Source organism: Schistocerca nitens, chromosome 3, assembly GCF_023898315.1.
Source record: "Schistocerca nitens isolate TAMUIC-IGC-003100 chromosome 3, iqSchNite1.1, whole genome shotgun sequence".
NCBI lineage: Eukaryota > Metazoa > Arthropoda > Insecta > Orthoptera > Acrididae > Schistocerca > Schistocerca nitens.
Window position 1 is genome coordinate 645,611,837 of NC_064616.1, and position 26,213 is coordinate 645,638,049.

The window sequence follows — 26,213 nt, forward strand, 5'->3', positions numbered from 1 at the left end:
ATTTAGCAGTTAATCACAGTATTACGTGTAAGTATTATGAAACTGGGGCTTGTACTAACACGATAGAGGGGTTTTGGGGTGGAAGGGGGCGATTAAATCAGTGTTATAGGAAGAGGCGCTCTTCCAAACTGCAACCTCATTTAGATGAGTATTGCTGGCAGAAGAGTGCCCTGAGAGTTCTGGGGTTGTGGGTAGGATTTATAGGCCGAGGGTGGTGAGTTAATGGGGTTGTGTGTGTGGTTTTTGGAGAGGGAGGTTGGGGGTATTGTTTGTGGGGGTGGGTTTAATGGGCAAGTTATGGTTTGAGAGGGTGATTTGAGATTATATTGGAGAGGACCAGTTTGGTTGGAGTTTTAAGGTGTGACTGACTTTGGTTAATTTTAGTGTCATTTCTTTGTTGCTGGTTTGTTTGTGGGTGTGATTTGGATGGTTTGAGGTTGGTTTATGGGTGGCAGGTTGTGGATTAGTGTGTGTGTGTGTGTGTGTGTGTGTGTGTGTGTGTGTGAGAGAGAGAGAGAGAGAGAGAGAGAGAGAGAGAGAGAGAGAGAGATGGCCATCATACATGGTATTGGCGGAGGCTGTTGTTGGTAAGTAATTTTTGTTTTGGTTTTATTCTGTAGTAATTGTGAAGTTTTGTTGTTGTATATTTATGGTGTGTTGATTGTGTTTTAATTGACATTGTGAGTATGGTGTTTTTGAGATTTTGGTTCAACTTTCTGGAGTTGTAGGTGTTGGTTTCTTGGAATCTTTAGCTGTGGATGATCTATATACACTCCTGGAAATGGAAAAAAGAACACATTGACACCGGTGTGTCAGACCCACCATACTTGCTCCGGACACTGCGAGAGGGCTGTACAAGCAATGATCACACGCACGGCACAGCGGACACACCAGGAACCGCGGTGTTGGCCGTCGAATGGCGCTAGCTGCGCAACATTTGTGCACCGCCGCCATCAGTGTCAGCCAGTTTGCCATGGCATACGGAGCTCCATCGCAGTCTTTAACACTGGTAGCATGCCGCGACAGCGTGGACGTGAACCGTATGTGCAGTTGATGGACTTTGAGTGAGGGCGTATAGTGGGCATGCGGGAGGCCGGGTGGACGTACCGCCGAATTGCTCAACACGTGGGGCGTGAGGTCTCCACAGTACACCGATGTTGTCGCCAGTGGTCGGCGGAAGGTGCACATGCCCGTCGACCTGGGACCGGACCGCAGCGACGCACGGATGCACGCCAAGACCGTAGGATCCTACGCAGTGCCGTAGGGGACCGCACCGCCACTTCCCAGCAAATTAGTAACACTGTTGCTCCTGGGGTATCGGCGAGGACCATTCGCAACCGTCTCCATGAAGCTGGGCTATGGTCCCGCACACCGTTAGGCCGTCTTCCGCTCACGCCCCAACATCGTGCAGCCCGCCTCCAGTGGTGTCGCGACAGGCGTGAATGGAGAGACGAATGGAGACGTGTCATCTTCAGCAATGAGAGTCGCTTCTGCCTTGTTGCCAATGATGGTCGTATGCGTGTTTGGCGCCGTGCAGGTGAGCGCCACAATCAGGACTGCATACGACCGAGGCACACAGGGCCAACACCCGGCATCATGGTGTGGGGAGCGATCTCCTACACTGGCCGTACACCACTGGTGATCGTCGAGGGGACACTGAATAGTGCACGGTACATCCAAACCGTCATCGAACCCATCGTTCTACCATTCCTAGACCGGCAAGCGAAATTGCTGTTCCAACAGGACAATGCACGTCCGCATGTATCCCGTGCCACCCAACGTGCTCTAGAAGGTGTAAGTCAACTACCCTGGCCAGCAAGATCTCCAGATCTGTCCCCCATTGAGCATGTTTGGGACTGGATGAAGTGTCGTCTCACGCGGTCTGCACGTCCAGCACGAACGCTGGTCCAACTGAGGCGCCAGGTGGAAATGGCATGGCAAGCCGTTCCACAGGACTACATCCAGCATCTCTACGATCGTCTCCATGGGAGAATAGCAGCCTGCATTGCTGCGAAAGGTGGATATACACTGTACTAGTGCCGACATTGTGCATGCTCTGTTGCCTGTGTCTATGTGCCTGTGGTTCTGTCAGTGTGATCATGTGATGTATCTGACCCCAGGAATGTGTCAATAAAGTTTCCCCTTCCTGGGACAATGAATTCACGGTGTTCTTATTTCAATTTCCAGGAGTGTAGGTCAAAGGTAATGTCAAGTTCCACTCTTGGGAGTTGTAGGAGTTGGGTTCTTTGTATTGATAGCTGCAGTTGAGTGATATAAAAAAGCTCCGTCTTTAGGCCACAAGTGGCCCTTCCGGGACCGTCCGGCCGCCGTGTCATCTTCCGAGGAGGATGCGGATAAGGAGGGGCGTGTGGTCAGCACACCGCACTCCCGACCGTTAGGACGGTATTCTTTGACCGAAGCCGCTACTAATCGGTCGAGTAGCTCCTCAATTGGCATCACGAGGCTGAGTGCACCCCGAAAAATGGCAACAGCACATGGCGGCGGGATGGTGACCCATCCAAGCGCCGGCCACGCCCGACAGCGCTTAACTTCGGTGATCTCACGGGAACCGGTGTAGCCACTGCGGCAAGGCCGTTGCCCAGTTGAGTGATATAGGTCAAGGGAAATTTCAGATTCTATCACATTAGTTTCATTTTATTTTTGGAGTGTGACATTACTGTCATTTTTGTTATTTTGCATTTGTTGGCATGTATACGTAGTGACTTCTTTGTCGCCATTTTGACCTGACTGTCACTGAAAGTTGCGGTTTCCAACTTATTGGTGACATTGTGGATCAAAGTAGATTGGTGGAACCGGGCCCTTCTGGAATGCCACTATACATACAACAATAAAAAAAACTGCACGATCCCATAACAAACAATATGAAAAAAAACTTAAATTACAGCATACCACTACACCAACAAAAACAACAGGAATCGGACATTTCCTCTGATCTACCCAAAAAGCCAACACTCAGAACTCCAAAAAGTGGAATTGGGCATTTCCTATGACCTGTATAGCTCAACCGCAGCTATCGATATCCAGAGTCCAAACCCTGCAACTCTGAAGAGTGGAATTGGTCATTCCCTTTGACTTATATAGCTCAACCGCAGTTATTGATTCCAAAAAAACTGACACCCACACCTCTGAAAAGTGGAACTAAAACCCCAACATCTCAAAAAACCCACATTCATTACATCAATTAAAGCACAACTGACCTATCATAAATATACAACAAAACATCACAATTACTATAGAATGAAACCAAAACAAAAATTCCTTTCCAACAACAGCATTTGGCAATACGATCTAGGTTGGCCACCACGTGCACTCACTAAAAAATAAAAATCTCCTAAAACACGCTTTACCTGCCACCCATATACCAACTCCAGATCACCTGACTGATCCCCATAAAAAAAAACCCACTAACAAAGAAATATCACAAAAATTAACCAATATCAATCACACCTTACAAAAACAAAAACTGCAATGAATCTGGTCCTCTCAAGCATAATCTCAAATCATCTTCTCAAACCATAACTTGCCCCATCAACCCCACCTGCACAAACAATACCTACACCTCCCCCCCCCCCTCTCAACACCCACCCAACCCCATTAACTCACCACCCTTGGCCTATACATCCTACCCACAACCCCTAAAAAAAAAATAATAATAATTCTCAGGGGCACTCTTCTGCCAACAATAATCATCTAAATGAGATTGCAGTTTGGAAGAGCGCCTCTTCCCCAAACCCCTAAGAGACGAAAATGCATCAGAAACTATAGTGCTATCCTCCTCAACATATTCCTCGATCAAACCCACGAATTCCCTCTCACTATGACCTTGAAAAACCCTAAAAACACAATCAGCATACCCAGCCACCGATATAACAGCCCTCCACACCCACAGAGCTGCCCCTCTGAGACTTCCTCTTAACAAACTGTGATTCATCAATTTCAACAACCACCCCTGATGCGACCAAGTTCCCTCTATATTTGACATACTCTGAATAAACCTCTAGACAAAACGAAAGCCAATCCAAAACATTTCTCTCTCACACAACTTCTCATGTGCACAAAAACTTATAGAGGACCTATATCCAAAATAAGTAACCAAACCAATCTCCCTTGTGGCCAACCTAGATCTCTCGGCCAGCAGATTTTATTGCGCCGATGACGCCCTGTATACGCGTTGCTGGTCCAAGCCACTGGAACACTCGTAAGCCTCATGTTGTTGCCACAAACATTACACCTAACATATTCTGCAATAAAACTAAACATCTGGAGAAATTTTACAACAGGTATCCTATATTCACCCGTCTTCGAACACAATGGTACACTTGTGAATTTCACTCTCATAGCCATACCTAACAAAAAAACAAATTAAACTTTTCTCTGCACTTCCACAACCCACGTTACCACAGAAACTACGTAAACTCAAAGCCATGTTAACACGATCACAAGCAAACCTAAAATGAACCCAATACGACAATTTAAACTTGGCAAGTGCACATACACCACCAGAGAGTACCACCAATCACACAAACACAACCAAGTCAAAAACTCCGCATCATAGTGACTTCACACACCACCACCATTATGTCATGAGGCAATTGGACTGGTGGAATTGGACGCTTCCGTTGACCCTTTGTGTGTATACTAGTAATTTTAACAGTAAGCCTCTATGTGATGCACAATGCCCAATTTTTTTAGTAGTCTGCCAATGAATCTGCATACATTTTGTTTTATATGGTTGTTTCATTTTAAATTTTTGCTTCATGACCGTGTCCGCCCCCCCCTCCCCCTCCCCCGGGGCTCGCTGCTCTTAGGCGGGTTCTTGCTTGGCTCCTGCGGGACCCCAGTCTTTGCAGCATCTTTTTCCTCCTGTGCTGCATGTCTATCCTGTTGCTGTTCTTTTTCCCCTCCCTTGGGGAATGTGTCTGGTCTGTTTTTGGAAATGTATTCTTCATTTTCGGTAGTCAGTATCACAATACTCTCCTCTGCATTTCGTTCCTTTGTTCTGTGTTCACCTTCTCCCTTCCTCCACTTTAGCATTTTGAGATTTCTCTTTTTCTTCTCCCTTCTTGTGCACTCCTGAAGACTGACCCATGCGTCTGATGCATAACGGATAACTGTGTAACGTGTAATTCCTAGCCCTGTGTTGATAGGTAGAGTTCGCATGTACCCCCTGCTACAGGCCAGCACTAGGGAGGGATGATTACCTGAGCTGCTGCCTTCCCAACTTGCCGATTGATCTCTCTGTCAGGTGTTTGGGAGGTATGACCTGAGATGTGAACAATCTCCTAAGGTGGGTGAGCCCCAGTTGGAAGGAGTGCACCATTGGAGACGCTGGCAGTCATGGGGGAATTTTTCGCAATGAGCCAATCATCATCTTCGCAGTCCACATCTACCAAACTTAAACGGAATGAAGCTCCCAATTCCAAGACCCTCCCATGTGCACCACGCTTCCTCGTGGTTTCGCGTACTGAAGACGGTCAGTCCTTTGCAACAGTAAATCTGTTTCTTATTCAGAAAGCTGTTGATGCAATTGCCGGCCCTGTGAAATTCTGCTCTCATTTATGCAATGGCACTTTGCTTTTGAGGCTACTTCTGATTCTCAAGCACAACTGCTGCTTGGAGCTTCGCTCCTCCACCGCTATTCTGTTTGTGTCAAGACCCATTGAACATGGAATTCTTCCCATGGTGTTATTTACACTAGTCTGCTCGATGGTCTGACCGAGGCAGAAATCAAAAATGTACCCCTCTGATGAGGGTGTCATTGCAGTCTCTCAGGTGATGAAGCAAGTAGGTGCATCCTTAGTGCCCGAACACAGTTTTTCTCGCCGTTGATAGAGTGATGCTTCTGTCCAAGATCAAAGCAGGCTATGAAGCTATTACAGTCCAACTGTAAATTCTGAACCTGATGTACTGCTCCCAGTGTAATCATTTCAAGCACACTCAAATGTCCTGTAAACACACGGCCAAATGTGTAACCCGTGGTAGGGATGCCCACGAGGGCAATTGTCTGCATCCTTCTCCCTGCTGTATCAACTGCAATGGCAACCATGCAGCCTCCTCTCAAGATTGTCCCATGTATCTCAATGAGTGGGCTGTCCCGGCCATATGGGTAGAGGAAGAGTGCCTTACCCGGTTGATCGCAAGTTGTTGGCTATTTGCAAACCCTGCTTTTTACCATCTGGCACTTATATTATTGTTCTTGCTACATCTTGCTTTACGCCGGACATGCCCATGCAGACATGTAACATCAAATTCAGCACTGCAGTTGTGAAATCACCCAGTGTAATGCTAGCATTGCCGACTCCTTGTCCAGCTCTGCAACAAGAAACCAAACTTTGTCTCACGGGGAGAAGTCACCTGCTACAAAACCGGCAGGCTGGAAAGGACAGAAGTAATACTCCTGCAAAGACTGTCCCTCCAGACGACAAAAATCTGAATATTCCTCTGCCACCCGGAAAAGCTCCAAGAAGTCAAAGAAAGGCAAATAGTCGTCTCCTTTGCCAACTCGGAGATCCTCTTCGATGGTGTTACCACGTGATACGCTCACCTGTATGCCTGTATGTCGCCCGTATGCACCACCAACCATTTTTCTGCCCTGAACTCCGCAGATCGACAGAGAGCGACTGCTGAAGTCTTTGTAGATCTCGTGGAGCAGGATCCCTCCAGCCTCTGCTCCCTGTAGCAGAGAGTCTTTGAAGGCTAGCATTGGCAGCTGACGAGGTGACACCCCTGCATTTTTTCCCTGCTCCCCTTTCCTCATTATAGCTCTCCTTCAGTGGAATGTTCGCAGCCTTAGATCAAACGAAGAGGATTTACAGATTCTCTTAGAAATGCAGTGTCTGCTTGTTATCTGCCTCCAGGAAACAAAATGGCATCCTGACGATCGCTTTGAGATCTCACATTTCTTCCTGGTCCATTTTGACCTTCCAGACAGCATTGCATCTCATTGTGGAGTCATGCTGCTCATACGGGATGACGTTCATAGTCAGTCCAACTCCCTGACTACCCACCTTCAAGCTGTTGCATTTCGCCTTTTCCTTCCTCACTTGACCTTTTCCCTTTGTACTGTTTACATCCCTCTGTCATTCAGTGTCACCAGGACAGACTTCCTCAGCCTACTGGATAGCTATATTACCCCATTCTGCTGCTTTGTGACCTTAATGTGCACCATCCCCTTTGGGGTTCTCCCAGAACCTGTTTCAGAGGTGCCCTCTTGGCTGACCTTCTCAATCAACTTAACCTCCTTTGTCTTAACACAGGAGCACCCACATTCCTTTTAGAATTCATGCACACCTATTCCCATTTGGACCTACCCTTCTGCACTGCCCAGTTTGCCCATCGTCTCAAGTGGTTCGTTCTTTCTGACACATACTCAAGCGACCATTTCCCCTGTGCTGTCTGTTTGCTGTATCGTACCCCACCTACAAGCACACCCAAATGGCAGCTTACTAAGGTCAACTGGAAGCTTTATTCATTGCTGGCGACCTATGATGAACAACATTTCCCCAGTTGTGATGACCAGGTAGAATGTCTTACAAACATTATCCATGCCACCACTGAACATTCCGTTCGTCGCACTTCCTCTTTACAACACCGTGGTCTGTTCCCTCGATGGACTGGTGTGTGCCATGGCACAATTTGCGCACGGAGATGTGCTCTATATGCGTTTTTAACTTTCATCCTACAATGGGAAACTGCATTTGTTATAAACAGTTCCATGCACAGTGTCGTCGCGTTCTTTGGGATAGCAAAAAAGCTAGCTGGTTCATTCACTAGCTCTTTTAACTCCCTCTTCAATCGTGTGGGCCAACTTCTGACAGCTCTCTGGGACCCTGTGGGTCTGGGGATTAGAATATGCCCAAGGTATTCCTGCCTGTCGTAAGAGGTGACTAAAAGGAGTCTCACATGTTTCGGCCTTTATGTGATGGTCCCCTGTAGGGTTTGACCTCCATTTTTCAAAATTTTCCCAAAGAGCAAGCCAATTGGGGAAGGGCGGCTTACATGGTGCATCGTGTCTATCATGCCTTGAGATCTTTAGCCCACTTTCTCGTTGTTGCACTACAGTCCAGCTTGTTCTCCATCTCTTGGACGAGGACGCCTTCCTGGGTGCATTTTCCACCATGCAGTATGCAGTGTCGCTTTTTGCACCGATGATGACCATGGACTTATTTGCACCTCATATCCAGCACGGTCTTCCCCCATGAACCATGGACCTTGCCGTTGGTGGGGAGGCCTGCGTGCCTCAGCGATACAGATGGCCGTACCGTAGGTGCAACCACAACGGAGGGGTATCTGTTGAGAGGCCAGACAAACATGTGGTTCCTGAAGAGGGGCAGCAGCCTTTTCAGTAGTTGCAGGGGCAACAGTCTGGATGATTGACTGATCTGGCCTTGTAACATTAACCAAAACGGCCTTGCTGTGCTGGTACTGCGAACGGCTGAAAGCAAGGGGAAACTACAGCCATAATTTTTCCCGAGGACATGCAGCTTTACTGTATGATTAAATGATGATGGCGTCCTCTTGGGTAAAATATTCCAGAGGTAAAATAATCCCCCATTCGGATCTCCGGGCGGGGAATATTCAAGAGGACGTCGTTATCAGGAGAAAGAAAACTGGCATTCTACGGATCGGAGTGTGGAATGTCAGATCCCTTAATCGGGCAGGTAGGTTAGAAAATTTAAAAAGGGAAATGGATAGGTTAAAGTTAGATATAGTGGGAATTAGTGAAGTTCGGTGGCAGGAGGAACAAGACTTTTGGTCAGGTGATTACAGGGTTATAAATACAAAATCAAATAGGGGTAATGCAGGAGTAGGTTTAATAATGAATAAAAAAATAGGAGTGCGGGTTAGCTACTACAAACAGCTTAGTGAACGCATTATTGTGGCTAAGATAGACACAAAGCCCATGCCTACTACAGTAGTACAAGTTTATATGCCAACTAGCTCTGCAGATGATGAAGAAATTGATGAAATGTATGACGAGATAAAAGAAATTATTCAGGTAGTGAAGGGAGACGAAAATTTAATAGTCATGGGTGACTGGAATTCGTCAGTAGGAGAAGGGAGAGAAGGAAACATAGTAGGTGAATATGGATTGGGGGGAAGAAATGAAAGAGGAAACCGCCTTGTAGAATTTTGCACAGAGCATAACTTAATCATAGCTAACACTTGGTTCAAGAATCATAAAAGAAGGTTGTATACCTGGAAGAATCCTGGAGATACTAATAGGTATCAGATAGATTATATAATGGTAAGACAGAGATTTAGGAACCAGGTTTTAAATTGTAAGACATTTCCAGGGGCAGATGTGGATTCTGACCACAATCTATTGGTTATGAACTGCAGATTGAAACTGAAGAAACTGCAAAAAGGTGGGAATTTAAGGAGATGGGACCTGGATAAACTGAAAGAACCAGAGGTTGTGGAGAGTTTCAGGGAGAGCATAAGGGAACAATTGACAGGAATGGGGGAAAGAAATACAGTAGAAGAAGAATGGCTAGCTTTGAGGGATGAAGTAGTGAAGGCAGCAGAGGATCAAGTAGGTAAAAAGACGAGGGCTAATAGAAATCCTTGGGTAACAGAAGAAATATTGAATTTAATTGATGAAAGGAGAAAATATAAAAATGCAGTAAATGAAGCAGGCAAAAGGGAATACAAACGTCTCAAAAATGAGATCGACAGAAAGTGCAGAATGGCTAAGCAGGGATGACTAGAGGACAAATGTAAGGATGTAGAGGCTTGTCTCACTAGGGGTAAGATAGATACTGCCTACAGGAAAATTAAAGAGACCTTTGGAGAGAAGAGAACCACTTGTATGAATATCAAGAGCTCAGATGGCAACCCAGTTCTAAGCAAAGAAGGGAAGGCAGAAAGGTGGAAGGAGTATATAGAGGGTTTATACAAGGGCGATGTACTTGAGGACAGTATTATGGAAATGGAAGAGGATGTAGATGAAGATGAAATGGGAGATAAGATACTGCGTGAAGAGTTTGACAGAGCACTGAAAGACCTGAGTCAAAACAAGGCCCCGGGAGTAGACAACATTCCATTAGAACTACTGATGGCCTTGGGAGAGCCAGTCATGACAAAACTCTACCATCTGGTGAGCAAGATGTATGAGACAGGCAAAATACCCACAGACTTCAAGAAGAATATAATAATTCCAATACCAAAGAAAGCAGGTGTTGACAGATGTGAAAATTACCGAACTATCAGTTTAATAAGTCACAGCTGCAAAATACTAACGCGAATTCTTTACAGACGAATGGAAAAACTGGTAGAAGTGGACCTCGGGGAAGATCAGTTTGGATTCCGTAGAAATGTTGGAACACGTGAGGCAATACTAACCTTACGACTTATCTTAGAAGAAAGATTAAGAAAAGGCAAACCTACGTTTCTAGCATTTGTAGACTTAGAGAAAGCTTTTGACAACATTAACTGGAATACTCTCTTTCAAATTCTGAAGGTGGCAGGGGTAAAATACAGGGAGCGAAAGGCTATTTACAATTTGTACAGAAACCAGATGGCAGTTATAAGAGTCGAGGGGCATGAAAGGGAAGCAGTGGTTGGGAAAGGAGTGAGACAGGGTTGTAGCCTCTCCCCGATGTTATTCAATCTGTATATTGAGCAAGCAGTAAAGGAAACAAAAGAAAAATTCGGAGTTGGTATTAAAATTCATGGAGAAGAAGTAAAAACTTTGAGGTTCGCCGATGACATTGTAATTCTGTCAGAGACAGCAAAGGACTTGGAAGAGCAGTTGAACGGAATGGACAGTGTCTTGAAAGGAGGATATAAGATGAACATCAACAAAAGCAAAACGAGGATAATGGAATGTAGTCAAATTAAATCGGGTGATTCTGAGGGGATTAGATTAGGAAATGAGACACTTAAAGTAGTAAAGGAGTTTTGCTATTTAGGGAGTAAAATAACTGATGATGGTCGAAGTAGAGAGCATATAAAATGTAGACTGGCAATGGCAAGGAAATCGTTTCTCAAGAAGAGAAATTTGTTAACGTTGAGTATAGATTTAAGTGTCAGGAAGTCGTTTCTGAAAGTATTTGTATGGAGTGTAGCCATTTATGGAAGTGAAACATGGACGATAACCAGTTTGGACAAGAAGAGAATAGAAGCTTTCGAAATGTGGTGCTACAGAAGAATGCTGAAGATAAGGTGGGTAGATCACGTAACTAATGAGGAGGTATTGAATAGGATTGGGGAGAAGAGAAGTTTGTGGCACAACTTGACCAGAAGAAGGGATCAGTTGGTAGGACATGTTTTGAGGCATCAAGGGATCACAAATTTAGCATTGGAGGGCAGCGTGGAGGGTAAAAATCGTAGAGGGAGACCAAGAGATGAATACACTAAGCAGATTCAGAAGGACGTAGGTTGCAGTAGGTACTGGGAGATGAAGAAGCTTGCACAGGATAGAGTAGCATGGAGAGCTGCATCAAACCAGTCTCAGGACTGAAGACCACCACAACAACAACAACAACAACATCCAGCACGGTACCCAGTTCGTTGTGGTAGGGCCGCCATGTATCCTGTTGGCTGTAGCCCTCTGACAACACAGGGATTGCTCTGCTGATGCCTGCGCCATTAACTCACCCTGGGGCATCGGGACTCCTGGCAATGGCCATCCTCCCAGGTGACCTTTGCTGTGGCTAGGTGGTGCCCGTGGGAAGGTCCCTGGTCAGAGTTGGTGGCATCAGGCGGATGATGCACGATGTAGCATACCACATAATCACTTGCTGGTGATCAAACACCAGCAGTCTCTAAGCATTCCCAATCTCAGTACAATGCAAGAAAGTACTACTCTAAATCATTCCCCTCCCTGGCTACACCATGGGAGGAATGCCTACATCCTGTGACTATGATCCCCCTCATACGCCGCTGATATGAGACCAGTTGTAGCCCCATCAGTTCCACGAATTCCAGTCGTCTCTGAGAGCCAGAAGGCTACACCTACCCCCTTGATGGTGGGGGGAACTTCCCCACTTCCCCCCTGTTGCTCGCACACCACCTACCTCGGGAGCACTGCCCCCCCCCCCCCCTTAACCATTGGGCCATTGGGGACACCAGTCCCCACTTCTCAGCCGGAGAAGCATAAATCTTCTTCAGCTCCTCTCACTAGGAAGGGGTCTCTTGGGTCACTCCCTTTCCAGGTTTCTGCTAATGGGAAAGATGGTGCCTGCCAGTGGCTGAAGTGCCCAAAAGCAGCTGGTCGTAGGGCTTCACGATCATCCTCAGTCCTGGAGACTGAATCAGTGAAGCCCTCCCAGCAAGAGAAACCCAAGAAGCAGCGAGAAAAGTCCAAAAAGGAGACTCCTAAGACTAAGGAAATTGTGGTGGCACCCTCATCATCACTACCTACAAGGTCTGCATCTGAGGATAAGGTCGATATTCTGGCGTTTGCTGAGGACCTAGATCTCGCTGGACCCTCAGACACAGTGGTTGTAGACTGCTCAGGCAATAAGTCGTTGGCAACAGGTGGCCCTGAGGCATAAACTGCCTCATTGACTGTACGATGCCTTCCCAGTCCCACAATGACGCAATCCTTCAGTGGAACTGCGGCATTTTTTTCCACCAAGCTACAGTAACTTTTAAGTTTTACACCTGCTTTCTGCATTGCGCTCCAGGAAACCTGGTTCCCGGCATTGCGGACCCCTGTCAGTGGAGTTTCGTTTAAGTCCAAAACTCAGTCTGTAGTGAACCTGTGCCCCTTCAAACCCCTCTTGAAGCTGCGGCTGTCAGAATAAGGACGACACGGGAAATAACTGTCTGGAATGTATATCTTCCTCCAGATGGTGCAGTACCCCTGAATGTATTAGCTGCACTGATTGATCAACTCCCTAAACCTTTCATACTTTGGGGAGATTTTAATGCCCATAACCCCTTGTGGGGTGGCACCGTGCTTCTTGGCCGAGGCAGAGATGTTGAAACTTTACTGTCTCAGTTCGACCTCTGCCTCTTAAATACTGGGGCCGCCACACGTGTCAGTGTGGCTTGTGGTAGTTACTCGGCCATTGATTTATCTAGAATGAGATTTTCACTCTGCAGCGGAGTGTGCGCTGATATGAAACTTCCTGGCAGATTAAAACTGTGTGCCCGACCGAGACTCGAACTCGGGACCTTTGCCTTTCGCGGGCAAGTGCTCTACCAACTGAGCTACCGAAGCACGACTCACGCCCGGTACTCACAGCTTTACTTCTGCCAGTACCTCGTCTCCTACCTTCCAAACTTTACAGAAGCTCTCCTGCGAACCTTGCAGAACTAGCACTCCTGAAAGAAAGGATATTGCGGAGACATGGCTTAGCCACAGCCTGGGGGATGTTTCCAGAATGAGATTTTCACTCTGCAGCGGAGTGTGCGCTGATATGAAACTTCCTGGCAGATTAAAACTGTGTGCCTGACCGAGACTCGAACTCGGGACCTTTGCCTTTTGCGGGCAAGTGCTCTACCAACTGAGCTACCGAAGCACGACTCACGCCCGGTACTCACAGCTTTACTTCTGCCAGTACCTCGTCTCCTACCTTCCAAACTTTACAGAAGCTCTCCTGCGAACCTTGCAGAACTAGCACTCCTGAAAGAAAGGATATTGCGGAGACATGGCTTAGCCACAGCCTGGGGGATGTTTCCAGAATGAGATTTTCACTCTGCAGCGGAGTGTGCGCTGATATGAAACTTCCTGGCAGATTAAAACTGTGTGCCCGACCGAGACTCGAACTCGGGACCTTTGCCTTTCGCGGGCAAGTGCTCTACCAACTGAGCTACCGAAGCACGACTCACGCCCGCGAAAGGCAAAGGTCCCGAGTTCGAGTCTCGGTCGGGCACACAGTTTTAATCTGCCAGGAAGTTTCATATCAGCGCACACTCCGCTGCAGAGTGAAAATCTCATTCTGGAAACATCCCCCAGGCTGTGGCTAAGCCATGTCTCCGCAATATCCTTTCTTTCAGGAGTGCTAGTTCTGCAAGGTTCGCAGGAGAGCTTCTGTAAAGTTTGGAAGGTAGGAGACGAGGTACTGGCAGAAGTAAAGCTGTGAGTACCGGGCGTGAGTCGTGCTTCGGTAGCTCAGTTGGTAGAGCACTTGCCCGCGAAAGGCAAAGGTCCCGAGTTCGAGTCTCGGTCGGGCACACAGTTTTAATCTGCCAGGAAGTTTCATTGATTTATCTGTTTGCAGCCCAGGACTTCTCCCGTCTGTCCACTGGAGAGCACATGACGACCTGTGTGGTAGTGACCACTTCCCCATCTTTATGTCACTGCCCCGGCATCAGGCCCACAGACGCCTGTCCAGAGGGGCTTTAAACAAGGCAGACCAGGAAACTTTCACCTCTGCGGTCACCGTTGACTCTGCCCCACACGGGAACACCGATGTGATGGTTGAGCGGGTGACTGCAACAATCGTTACTGCAGCAGAAAATGCGATCCCTCGCTCTTTAGGGTGCTCCCAGTGTAGGGTGGTCCCTTGGTGGTCGCTGGAAGTCGCTGAGTCAATTAAGGTGTGTCAACGAGCTCTACAGCGGCATAGGCGGCACCCTTCCCTGGAGCACCTCATAGCCTTTAATTGGCTCCATGCCCACGTTCCCCAGCTTATCAGAAGACAGAAGCAGGAGTATTGGGAGAGATAAGTCTCAACCATTGGGTGCCATATGTCATCTTCCCAAGTGTGGACGAAAATCAGACGTCTTTTTGGGTACCAGACCCCAACAGGTGTCCCTGGCATTAACATCAGTGATGTGTTATCTACCGACGCAAACACGATTGCTGAGCACTTTGCTGAGCACTTTGCTGAGCACTTTGCTGAGCACTTTGCTGAGCACTTTGCTGAGCACTTTGCTGAGCACTTTGCTGAGCACTTTGCTGATCACTTTGCTGAGCTCTTTGCTGAGCACTTTGCTGAGCACTTTGCTGAGCACTATGCTTGAGCCTCTGCATTGGAGAACTACCCCCCAGCCTTGTGCACCCTCAAATGGCGGATGGAAAGGAAAGTCCTCTCGTTCGCTGCATGCTACAGTGAACCATTAATGCCCCATTTGCGGAGTGGGAGCTCCTCAGAGCTCTTGCACATTGCCCTGATACAGCTCCTGGGCCAGATTGGATCCACAGTCAGATGATTAAACATCTCTTATCTGACTACAAGCGACATTTCCTCATCTTCGACCAGATCTGGTGCGATGGCGTCTTTCCATTGTAATGGTTGGAGGGCATCATCATTCCGGTGCCTAAAGCCGGTAAAATCCAGTTTGATGTGGATAGCTATCGGCCCACCCATCAGCCTCGCTGTTCTTTGTAAGGAACGTATGGTGTGTCGACGGTTGGGTTGGGTCCTGGAGCCACGTGGCCTACTGGCTCCATGTCAGGTCGGCTTCCACCGGGGCCGCTCTACCACTGATAATCTTGTGTCCCTTGAGTATGCCATCCGAACAGCCTTTTCCAGATTGCATCACCTAGTTGCCATCTTTTTGATTTATGAAAAGCGTATGACACGACCTGGCGACATCATATCCTAGCCACTTTGTATGAGTGGGGTATCCGAGGCCCACTCCAGATTTTTATCCACAATTTCCCGTTGCTTTGTACTTTCCGTGTCCAAGTTGGTGCCTCCCATAGTTCCCCTCATATCCAGGAGAATGGGGCCCCACAGAGCTTCATATTGAGTGTATCTCTATTTTTATTGGCCATTAATGGTCTAGCAGGCAGTCCGTCTCACCTTCCCTGTATGCAGACAACTTCTGCATTTCGTACTGCTCCACCAGTAGTAGGATTGCTACGGGGAACCGTCCACAAGGCGCAGTCTTGGGCTCTAGCCCACAGTTTACAGTTTTTGGCCGCAAAGTCATGAGTTATGTACTTCTGTCAGTGTCGCACCGTTCATCTGGAACCAGAACTTTACCTTAATGTCGATCCACTCACCATAGTGGAGACATATCAATTCTTAGGAATGGTTTTCGACCGCCGATTCACTTGGCTACCTCACCTCTGTCAGCTTAAGTGAAAGTGCTGCTAGCACCTCAATGCCCTCCGCTGTCTGAGCAGCACCAACTGGGGTGCAGATCGCTCTACGCTGCTGCAGCTCTACAGAGCCCTTGTTCTAGCCCACCTTGACTATGGGAGTGTGGTTTATGGTTCTGCAGCACCCTCAGCGTTGCGTTGGCCTAGTGACAGGAGCTTTCAGGACGAGTCCGGTGACCATCGTCCTGGTGGAGGCCGGAGTACAGGTTAGGCTTGCGCAATTGCTCTCCAGTTACGTTGCAAACGTTAGTAGTTCTCCTGCGCATCCGAATTACCGTCTCATTTTCCAGCCCATGGTGGTTCATCTCCCTCATCGGTGGCCCAGGTCAAGGCTTACAATTGCAGTTCGTGTGCGACCCCTTTTCTCTGAACTGGAGTCCTTACCTTTACCACCTATACTTTAGGTTCATTCACGAATACCTCCATTGTGTACACCTACGCTGCGGCTTCACCTGGGCCTTTCACGTGGCCCTAAGGACTCAGTTAACCCTGCGACTCTCCGCTGTCACTTCCTCTCTATTCTCGACATGCACCGGGGCCATGAAGCAGTTTACACAGATAGCTCGATTGCTGATGATCATGTTGGCTTTGCCTATGTTCATGGAGGACATATAGAACAGCATTCCTTGCCAGATGGCTGCAGTGCTTTCAGTACAGAGCTGGTGGCCATATCTCATGCTCTTGAGCTCATCTGCTCATGCCCAGGCGAGTCATGTCTCCTGTGTACTGAGTCCTTGAGCAGCCTACAAGCTATTGACCAGTGCTAGCCTCGCCATCCTTTGGTAGCGACCATCCAGGAGTCCATCTATGCTCTGGAATGGTCCAGTCATTCAGTGGTGTATGTCTGGACCACAGGTCACGTCGGAATCCCACGCACCGAACGTGCCGACAGGCTGGCCAAACCGGCTACGTGGAAACTGCTTATGGAGATTGGCTTCTCTGAAACTAACATGCATTCAGTATTACGCTGCAAGGTTGTGCACCTTTGGGAGATGGAATGGCATAATCTCACTACGCACAACAAGCTGCATGCCATTAAGGAAACTACGAATGTGTGGAAAAGCTCCGTGCATGCCCCTCGCAGGGACTCTGTGGTTCTCTGTCCGTGCCACATTGGCCACACATGGCTGATGCATGGTTACCTCCTCCATCGCGAGGACCCACTTTGGTGTCTCTGTGGCTCACGAATGATGGTTGTCCATCTCTTACTGGACTGCCCACTTTTAGCCCCTCTGTGGCAGACTTTTAACCTTCCCAGCACCCTGCCTTTGGTGTTGGGTGACAATGCTTCAACTGCAGATTTAGTTTTACATTTTATTCATGAGGGAGTTTTTTATTGTACCATCGAAGGGTGGACATTTAGCCTTCTCTCCGAGGCCGCCACCCTCCCTCCATTTTAACTGTCACACTTTCTTTGCATTTGTTTTTTCTTGGTGGTTGTCTTTTCCCTACATTTATTCATCTCCCCTTGTCTTTTTGGAGTGGACATTTTAACGTGTTGCAGAGTGGCTGACTTATCCTCTTTTATTAGTGTGATCAGCCAGCCCAGACCATCTGCTCTATGGTTTTAATATCTTCTACTTTTCCTTGTGGTGTATGTTTTCCCTGTTTCGTGTTCATTCCATTTGTTTTCTTTTTAGATGTGGTTCCCCATTCCTTTTCCCCTTTTACTTTCTCAAATGTACTTTGGGTGTTTTTGTACCTTGAGTCTTGCTTGCATCAGGAAAGATGGACTGATGACCCTGTAGTTTGGTCCCTTTATACCCCAAACCAACCAACCAAGATCTGGGTCCTGTTGCTCTTCCAGTCACTGAAACTACGTAATTCCTGGGTCTAATACTCAATAGGATACTTTCTTGGTCCTTCAGTATGTCTTACCCAGCAGTCCGCTGCTGCCTCGAGGTGCAGCGACGGCGGAGGGTCTGGCGCGTCGCTTGAGACACCCCAGGTATCGCTTGCTGCATCCGCTGACTCAGCCGCCGAGGCACCTTCTAGTGTACCCGACGTGTTGGGGCCGCTCTTACCTCAGGGTGAGTGGCGTTGCTCCAGGCGGAGGGTCAATGTGGAGGCTGGCCCCGCCCGTTCATCCTGTTAGTGGGCAGTTGGCCGCTCCTTCAACAGGGCCCGAGCAGGCACACGGGGGCAAAGGCTTGCTGGTTATTGGGAGCTCCAACGTTACGCGGGTGATGGAGTCCCTTAAGGAAATAGCGTACAGGACTGGAAAGAATTCTAATGTGCACTCGGTTTGTCTGCCGGGGGGCTTCATCCAAGATGTGGAGGCGGCCTTGCCTGCGGCTATCATGCATACGGGGTGCAGTCATCTGCAAGTAGTTGCTCACATCGGTACCAATGATGCCTGTCGCTTGGGTTCTGACGCGATCCTCAGTTCGTACGGACGGCTGGGGGATTTGGTGAAGGGTGCAAGCAGAGCTCTCTATTTGCAGCATCGTTCCCAGAGTGGATTGGGGTCCTTTGGTTTGGAGCCGAGTGGAGGGTCTCAACCAGTGGCTTCGTCGACTCTGTGACGGTCTTGGCTGCAGATTTCTAGACTTGTGCTATTGGGTGGGGAATTGTAGGACGCCCCTAGATAGGTCAGGGGAGCACTACACTAAGGAAGCGGCTACTCGGGTAGTAGAGTAATTGTGGCGTGCACATGGGGGTTTTTTAGGCTAGGCAGTAGTGCAAGGTGTCCTGATGAACACTCACCAGTCGACGTGCAGGCAGGAAAATCAGGACGCGCTCAGTATGAAGACACTTCAGCTTTCAAGATATTAGCACTAAATTTTCAGAGTGTTCGGAAGAAAGTTCCTGAATTTACTGCCCTCCAGGAAGCATGTGGCATGCAAATTATTCTCAGGACTGAGACCTGGCTGAACCCTGAGATAGGAAGTTCTGAAATATTTAGTGAGGGTTGGAACGTATATCGGAAAGACAGATTAGACACTGTAGGAGGTGTTGTCTTCATTGCAGTTGACAAAAATATTGTGTCTACTGAGGTCGAAGTAGAGTGTGATTGTGAAGTTATCTGGACACGTTTAACAGGGCTGGGAGAAATAAAGTTAATTGTTGGGTGTTATTACCGGCCACCAGGTTCCACTGTGACAGTTCTAGAATCATCAAAGGGAGTCTACACTCCATATCGCAGAAGTACCTGGATCATGATATATTAGTCAGAGGCGACTACAACCTACCTAGTATAGACTGGGATGTCTATGGATTCATTACAGGTGATACAGACAAGCCGTCGTGTGAATTACTTTTGGACACATTATACGAAAACTGTCTTGAGCAGCTAAATCGACAGCCAACGCCTAATGGAAATATTTTAGATCTGGTAGCCACAAACAGACCAGACCTCATTGATGGTGTCAGTGTTGAGACAGGGACTAGTGATCATGATGTTGTCATTACGATTATGGTTACGAAAGTTAAAAAGGCGGTCAAGAAGGCTAGGAGAGTATTCTTACTAGAAAGAGCAGATAAGCAGTTGTTAGCATCCCACTTAGTAAATGAATCGACTTCATTTACTTCCGGCACGATGGACGTGGAAGAATTATGGGCAAATTTTAAACACATTGTAAATCACGCATTGGAGAAGTATGTGCCAAAAAAGTGGGTTACAGATGGAAAAGACCCACCGTGGTTTAACAGCGCAATTCAGAGAAAGCTCAGGAAGCAAAGACAGTTGCACTCGCGGTACAAGAAAGATCGGGAGAATGAGGACAAGCAAAAGTTAGTAGAGATTCGTGCTGCTGTAAAAAGAGCGATGCGTGAAGCATACAACCACTGCCGCCGTCATACCTTAGCAAAAGATCTTGCTGAAAACCCAAGGAAATTCTGGTCTTACGTAAACTCGGTAAGCGGGTCGAAGGCTTCCATTCAGTCACTCACTGATCAGTCTGGCCTGGCAATGGAAGACAGCAAAAGGAAAGCTGAAATTTTAAATTTAGCATTTGAGAAATCTTTCATGCAGGAGGATCGTACAAACATACTGCTGTTTAAGTCTCGTACAGATTCCCATATGGAGGACATAGTGATAGACATCCCTGGGGTTGTGAAGCAGCTGAATGGGTTGAAAATAAATAAATCACCAAGTCCTGATGGGATTCCAATTCAGTTTTACAGAGAGTACTCTACTGCATTGGCTCCTTACTTAACTTGCATTTATCACGAATCTCTTGCCCAATGTAAAGTCCCGAGTGACTGGAAAAAAGCTCAGGTGACGCCTGTATATAAGAAGGGTAGAAGGACGGATCCTCAAAATTACAGCCAATATCCTTTACATCGGTTTGTTGCAGGATTCTCGAACATATTCTCAGTTCAAATACAATGAATTTCCTTGAGACAGAGAAGTTGCTGTCCATGCATCAACATGGCTTTAGAAAGCATCGCTTCTGCGAAATGCAACTCGCCCTTTTTTCATGTGATATCTTGCGAACCATGGATGAAGGGTATCAGACGGATGCCATATTCCTTGACTTCCGGAAAGCGTTTGACTCGGTGCCCCACTGCAGACTCCTAACTAAGGAACGAGCATATGGGATTGGTTCCCAAATATGTGAGTGGCTCGAAGACTTCTTAAGTAATAGAACCCAGTACATTGTCCTCGATGGTGTGTGTTCATCGGAGGTGAGGGTATCATCTGGAGTGCCCCAGGGAAGTGTGGTAGGTCCGCAGTTGTTTTCTATCTGCATAAATGATCTTTTGGATAGGGAGGATAGCAACGTGCGGCTGTTTGCTGATGATGCTGTGGTGTACGGGAAGGTGTCGTCGTTGAGTGACTGTAGGAGGATACAAGATGACTTGGACAGGATTTGTGATTGGTGTAAAGAATGGCAGCTAACTCTAAATATAGATAAAAGTAAATTAATGCAGATGAATAGGAAAAAGAATCCCGTAATGTTTGATTACTCCATTAGTAGTGTAGCACTTGACACAGTCAGGTCGATTAAATATTTTGGCGTAACATTGCAGAGCGATATGAAGTGGGACAAGCATGTAACGGCAGTTGGGAAGGTGGATAGTCATCTTTGGTTCATTGGTAGAATTTTGGGAAGATGTGGTTCATCTGTAAAGGAGACTGCTTATAAAACACTAATACGACCTATTCTTGAGTACTGTTCAAGCGTTTGGGATCCCTATCAGGTCAGATTGAGGAGGACATAGAAGCAATTCAGAGGCAGGCTGCTAGATTTGTTACTGGTAGGTTTGATCATCACGCGAGTGTTACGGAAATGCTCCAGGAACTTGGGTGGGAGTCTCTGGAGGAAACCAGCATTTGAGGCTGACTGCAGTATAGTTTTACTGCCGCCAACTTATATTTCACGGAAAGACCACAAAGATAAGAGAGATTAGGGCTCGTACAGAGGCATATTGACAGTCATTTTTCCCTCATTCTGTTTGGGAGTGGAACAGGAGGAGAAGATGCTAGTTGTGGTACGAGGTACCCTCCGCCACGCACTGTATGGTGGATTTCGGAGTATGTATGTAGATGTATATGTATGCCAGTCCCTCAGTGTCCTACATGTCCTCAGTGGCACTTTCTGGGGAGCACATCGAACCACCCTCCTCCCTACTGGTTTCTTGTGCATTTGAAACTAGACAATGGGTGTTTCATTTATGCATCTGCACATCTGTCCCTCTTACACTGTCTCAATACTGTCCACCATCGTGGTATCCATTTGGCTACTGGCACCTTTTACATTAGCCCGGTTGAGAGTCTGTATGCAGAAGCTGCCGAACTAGTGCTGTCCTACCTCTGTGACTTTCTCCTCAGCAGATATGCATGCCGTTTGTCTGCCATGTATGGCCACAAATCCTATGCCTCCTTCTGCAGGCTCCTTTGATCACCAGTGTGGGGTGTGTCCCTCTTGTGTGTTACCTCCTGGAGTTCGCTTTCGGCTCATGCTCTGGCTTCCCAATGGGTGTGAACCCTACACCACCTTGGCTTTGTGTGGCAGCCAGTGTTCACCTTGGCCTTCATTCGCTTCCTAAGGACACTACTCCAGCCTCGCTCTATCACTTTCAGTTTCACAACCTTCACGTGGAACTTCGTGATAGTACCTTTGTGTTCACTGATGGCTCTCGGACTGACTGCAGTGTTGAGTGTGCCTTCGTCATTGGCACTGACATTTCTCGATATCTGCTTCTGGTACACTGTTCAGTATTTACAGCAGAGCACCCTGCATCAGGCAATGCAGTACATCCGGCGATACACACTTTTCAATTGTGTTATCTGCTCCGACTCTTTCAGTGCCCTTCAAAGCCTCCATATGCTATACACTGTCCATCCTTTAGTGCAAGGGGTCCAGGAAAGCTGTTTCTAGCTCACCCTTGATGGAGCTGCTGTGATGTTCATGTGGGTTCCTGGTCATGTCGGTCTGGCAGGAAACGAGGCCACTGATGCTGCTGCCAAGGCTGTAGTCCTTGTACCTCGGCTCACTAGTTCATACATTCTCTCCAATGATCTCTGTGTTGCCATCTGTCAGAGGGTAGTGTCACTTTAGCATCACCACTGGTCCTCCCTTCGTGGGAACAAGCTCCAGGTTATTAAGCCTCTTCCAGTGGCTTGGATGACCTCTCGGCCCTCTCTCCATGCTGAGATCATTTTAGCTGGGTTGTGTATCAGGCACTGTCTTTTTAGCCATCACCATTTTTTAAGTGGTGCTCCCCCACCACTTGGTGCTCATTGTGTTCAACCTTTGATGGAATGCCATTTTTTAACCACTTATGTTCTCATTTGTGTTTGCTGTCTGAATTATCAGCCATTTTATCAAATGACATCTGGGCTGTCGACCGCGTTTTACTTTTTTATCCGTTGTAGCTATATGACGAAGGACATTTAATCTGTAGTTCAGGACCTCCGTTTCTCTATGGCGTATTTTATAGACATTTCTCCATGTGCTTGTTTTTAGCTGTCTTCTCTTCTGTCGATTGGGATTAACGTGTAGTAGTTTTTAACACCTCTCTTTGTCTTCTTGTTCTACAGTTCTGACATGGGCACTTACGACCCTAGTTGTTTTTGTGCCACAAAACAAAACAATCATGATTTGTACCCCTTAAGTAGTTTACTATGTGCTTATTTCTATCTGCTATGATTCCATTCAATTTTGGGAGTTTTATCTGTCATCACTTCTTTCACATCTGACAGTTTTGTTAATATGAAAAATACTGAGTTGCACCATGATTTTGGAGTCCACGCAAATCTGTAGGTCCTCCAATAACTGGGTGGGTAACTCAGTTCAAAGGTTAAGGAAGGCAATAGGATTGTGGCTAGTCAAGCATTTTAGTGTCTGAAGCAACATTCAGGTTGATGGCAGCTGGTTTGGTACACCATAGGCTGGTATTTTGTTCTCTAAGCATCTATGTAGAACTGTATCAAATGCCTTTTGGTAGTCAAGGAATGTGGAATCAACTTAGGCAGCTCTGTTTGCTGCCGTACGAATTCCATGGGTGAATAGAACAAGTGGAGTAAATGAAGATTCTCCTAAATCCATCTTGATTCCTATGAGAGGATTTTCTGTTTTGGAAAAGGTCTTAACACGCAAACATAATCCACTTTTTGTATTTATACAACAGACCGACTTGAGCAATATAGGCCTATAGTGATTTACATTTGTCTGATGGTCCATCTTTGTAAGAGGAATGATCTGTGCTATTTCCCATTCACTTATAATGCTTCATTCCTCGAGCATCCTAAGGTAAACTTTTGCTGGAAGGGAACAAGTTCTTTCACATAGTGAGTATAGAATCATACAGACATACTGTAAGATCCTTTTCTTTCTTTAATGACATGTAGTTGAGTTTTTAGTTTGCTATCACTAGTTTCAGGCAACGGCCTTGCCACAGTGGATACACCGGTTCCCGTGAGATCACCGAAGTTAAGTGCTGTCGGTCATGGTCGGCACTTGGATGGGTGACCATCCCGGCCGCCATGTGCTGTTGCCATTTTTTGGGGTGCACTCAGCCTTGTGATGCCAATTGAGGAGCTACTCGACCGAATAGTAGCGGCTTCGGTCAAGAATACCGTCATAACGACCGGGAGAGCGGAGTGCTGACCCCATGCCCCTCCTATCTGCATCCTCCACTGAGGATGATATGGCGGTCGGATGGTCTCGGTAGGCCACTCATGGCCTGAAGACAGAGTGCTTTATCACTAGTTTCAATATCCATCATATTGGAATCCTTCTGACAACTGGAAGGAGGAATTGTAGTATGATTTTCTGCTGCAAAACAATTTGGATATATGGAATTCCATTTCAGCCTCATCTGTGGCATCCTCCTTTTGATGCTCGTATCATCCTTAAGTGACTGGATAGATGTCTTTGATCAGTTTACTGACTTTATGTAAGACAAAAAAACTTATGATTTTTCTCAAATTGGTAGACAGACTTTTACTTTTTATTTCATTAGATGCTTTTCTCATTGATTAGAGTTTATTGTGCCACTGATGACAAGGTCTTTATAGATAGGGGAAGGGCAGGAAGGAAAGCAGCCATGCCTTTTACAAAGGAACCATTTGGGCATTTACCTTAAGTGATTTAGGGAACGATGTAGAATATAAATCTAGGCAACTGGATGAGAATTTGAACTGCCATCCTTCCAAATGTAAGTTTGTGTCTTACCACTGCACCACCATGCTCAGTCATTGCAGAAGATAAAAAATGAAAACTCCAAAAAAACTTGCCTGTTGTTCTAGTTGTAATTTTCAAAATACGGTTCCTTCTGTTATCTCATTTAAATGTTACCAGAATGAGTAGGTAAAAGTTCAGTTCATGTTTTTGGTTCACACTGCTGCAATATGTTTATGCTTTATAATAAATGCTGCTTCCAAAGACTTTCATTGTGTTGTTTTAATATTCGTTACATAGCATAACTCTGTGTATACATTGTGGCCATAATTTAGTTAATGATATTCAATTAAATGACCCACCCTGATAGTGCATTCGGGGGGAGGAGGGGGGGGTCATTTCAAACCTGCCTCTGGCCGTCCAGATTTAGGTTTTCAGTGATTTCCCTAAATTGCTTCGGGCAAATGGTCTGCTGAGATGGTTCCTCTGAAAGGGTGTGGCCACTTTCCTTCTCCACCCGTCCCTAATCTGAGCTTGTGCTCCATCTCTGATGGTGGGACGTTGAACACTAGCTGTCTCCTCCTCCCCCCCCCCTCCCCAACTCAACCCCACTCCCCACCCCCACCCCCCACCCCCATGCCCCCACTGTCCCCCTCCACCACCCTCCTCTGTGTGCAGCAGAACTAATGTGTACTCCTTTCTGGAAACGAAGCCTTTGTTTTGTGTTGAGCACCTGGAGGATACGTTTGGGGAAATGAGAGCTCTGTCCAAATGGCACAATGAGTCGGTTTTGATTCAGACGGCATCCCCAACCCAGTCCCGGGCGTTACTCACAGCAGGCTGTGTGATATTACTGTTTTGGTCATTCCCCACAAAAGCCTCAATATGGTCCAGGGAATTATTATTCATTTCGACGTTCTGTTATAGTCCGATCACGAGCTGCATGCCAATTTAGAACAGTGGGGTGTTCATTTCATCCAGAACCTTTACAGGGGACCCAAAGACAATAAGGTTGCCACTGGTGCCTTCATCTTGGCCTTTGAGAGTGATTCACTACCTGATGGTGTACCGATGTGATGTCAAGCCCTACGTCCCTCTCCCTATGCGGTGGTTTAAGTGCTGGAAATTTGGGCACATGTCCTCCCAGTGCCCTTCCAGCACCACATGTAGAGATTGTGGACATTCGCTGCATCCGAATACTCCATGTGCGCCTCCTCCCACCTGTGTGAACTGTGGACAGCATCATTCCCCCTGCCCGCCAGTCTGCCCAGTAGTCCAAAAGGAGCACAAAATTATGGAGTATCAGACCCTGGACAGGCTGTCTTACCACAAGGCTAAACTGGAGTATCAAAGACTAAACCCTGTTCCCATGCTATCTTCTTATGCTGCCACCATGATGGCATCACCAGTGATGACGCCGTTACACTTATCATCTAAGGCTACACCAGTGGGGCCTCAGGGCCACCCATCTTCCTCCCCCCTCCAGTTGGCTGGGGGCATGTCTTCTCCCGTTGCTCCAAAAGCATCTACTTAGGGAGCAAGGCCACCCCCCCCCCCTCCGCCACCCAAATCCAGGGGACATCAGTCCCCTCTCCCCGGCCGCAGAAGCCTCCTTC

At 47.1% G+C, this 26,213-nt stretch overlaps 1 protein-coding gene and 1 pseudogene across 1 annotated transcript in view; both read left to right on the forward strand.

The window, feature by feature from the left end:
• The window catches only part of LOC126248600 (complex I assembly factor ACAD9, mitochondrial-like), a 106,265-nt gene that overhangs the window by 2,904 nt on the left and 77,148 nt on the right, over positions 1-26,213 (forward strand). The window lies entirely within an intron of this gene.
• On the forward strand, positions 23,857-23,974 carry LOC126250307 (5S ribosomal RNA; annotated as a pseudogene).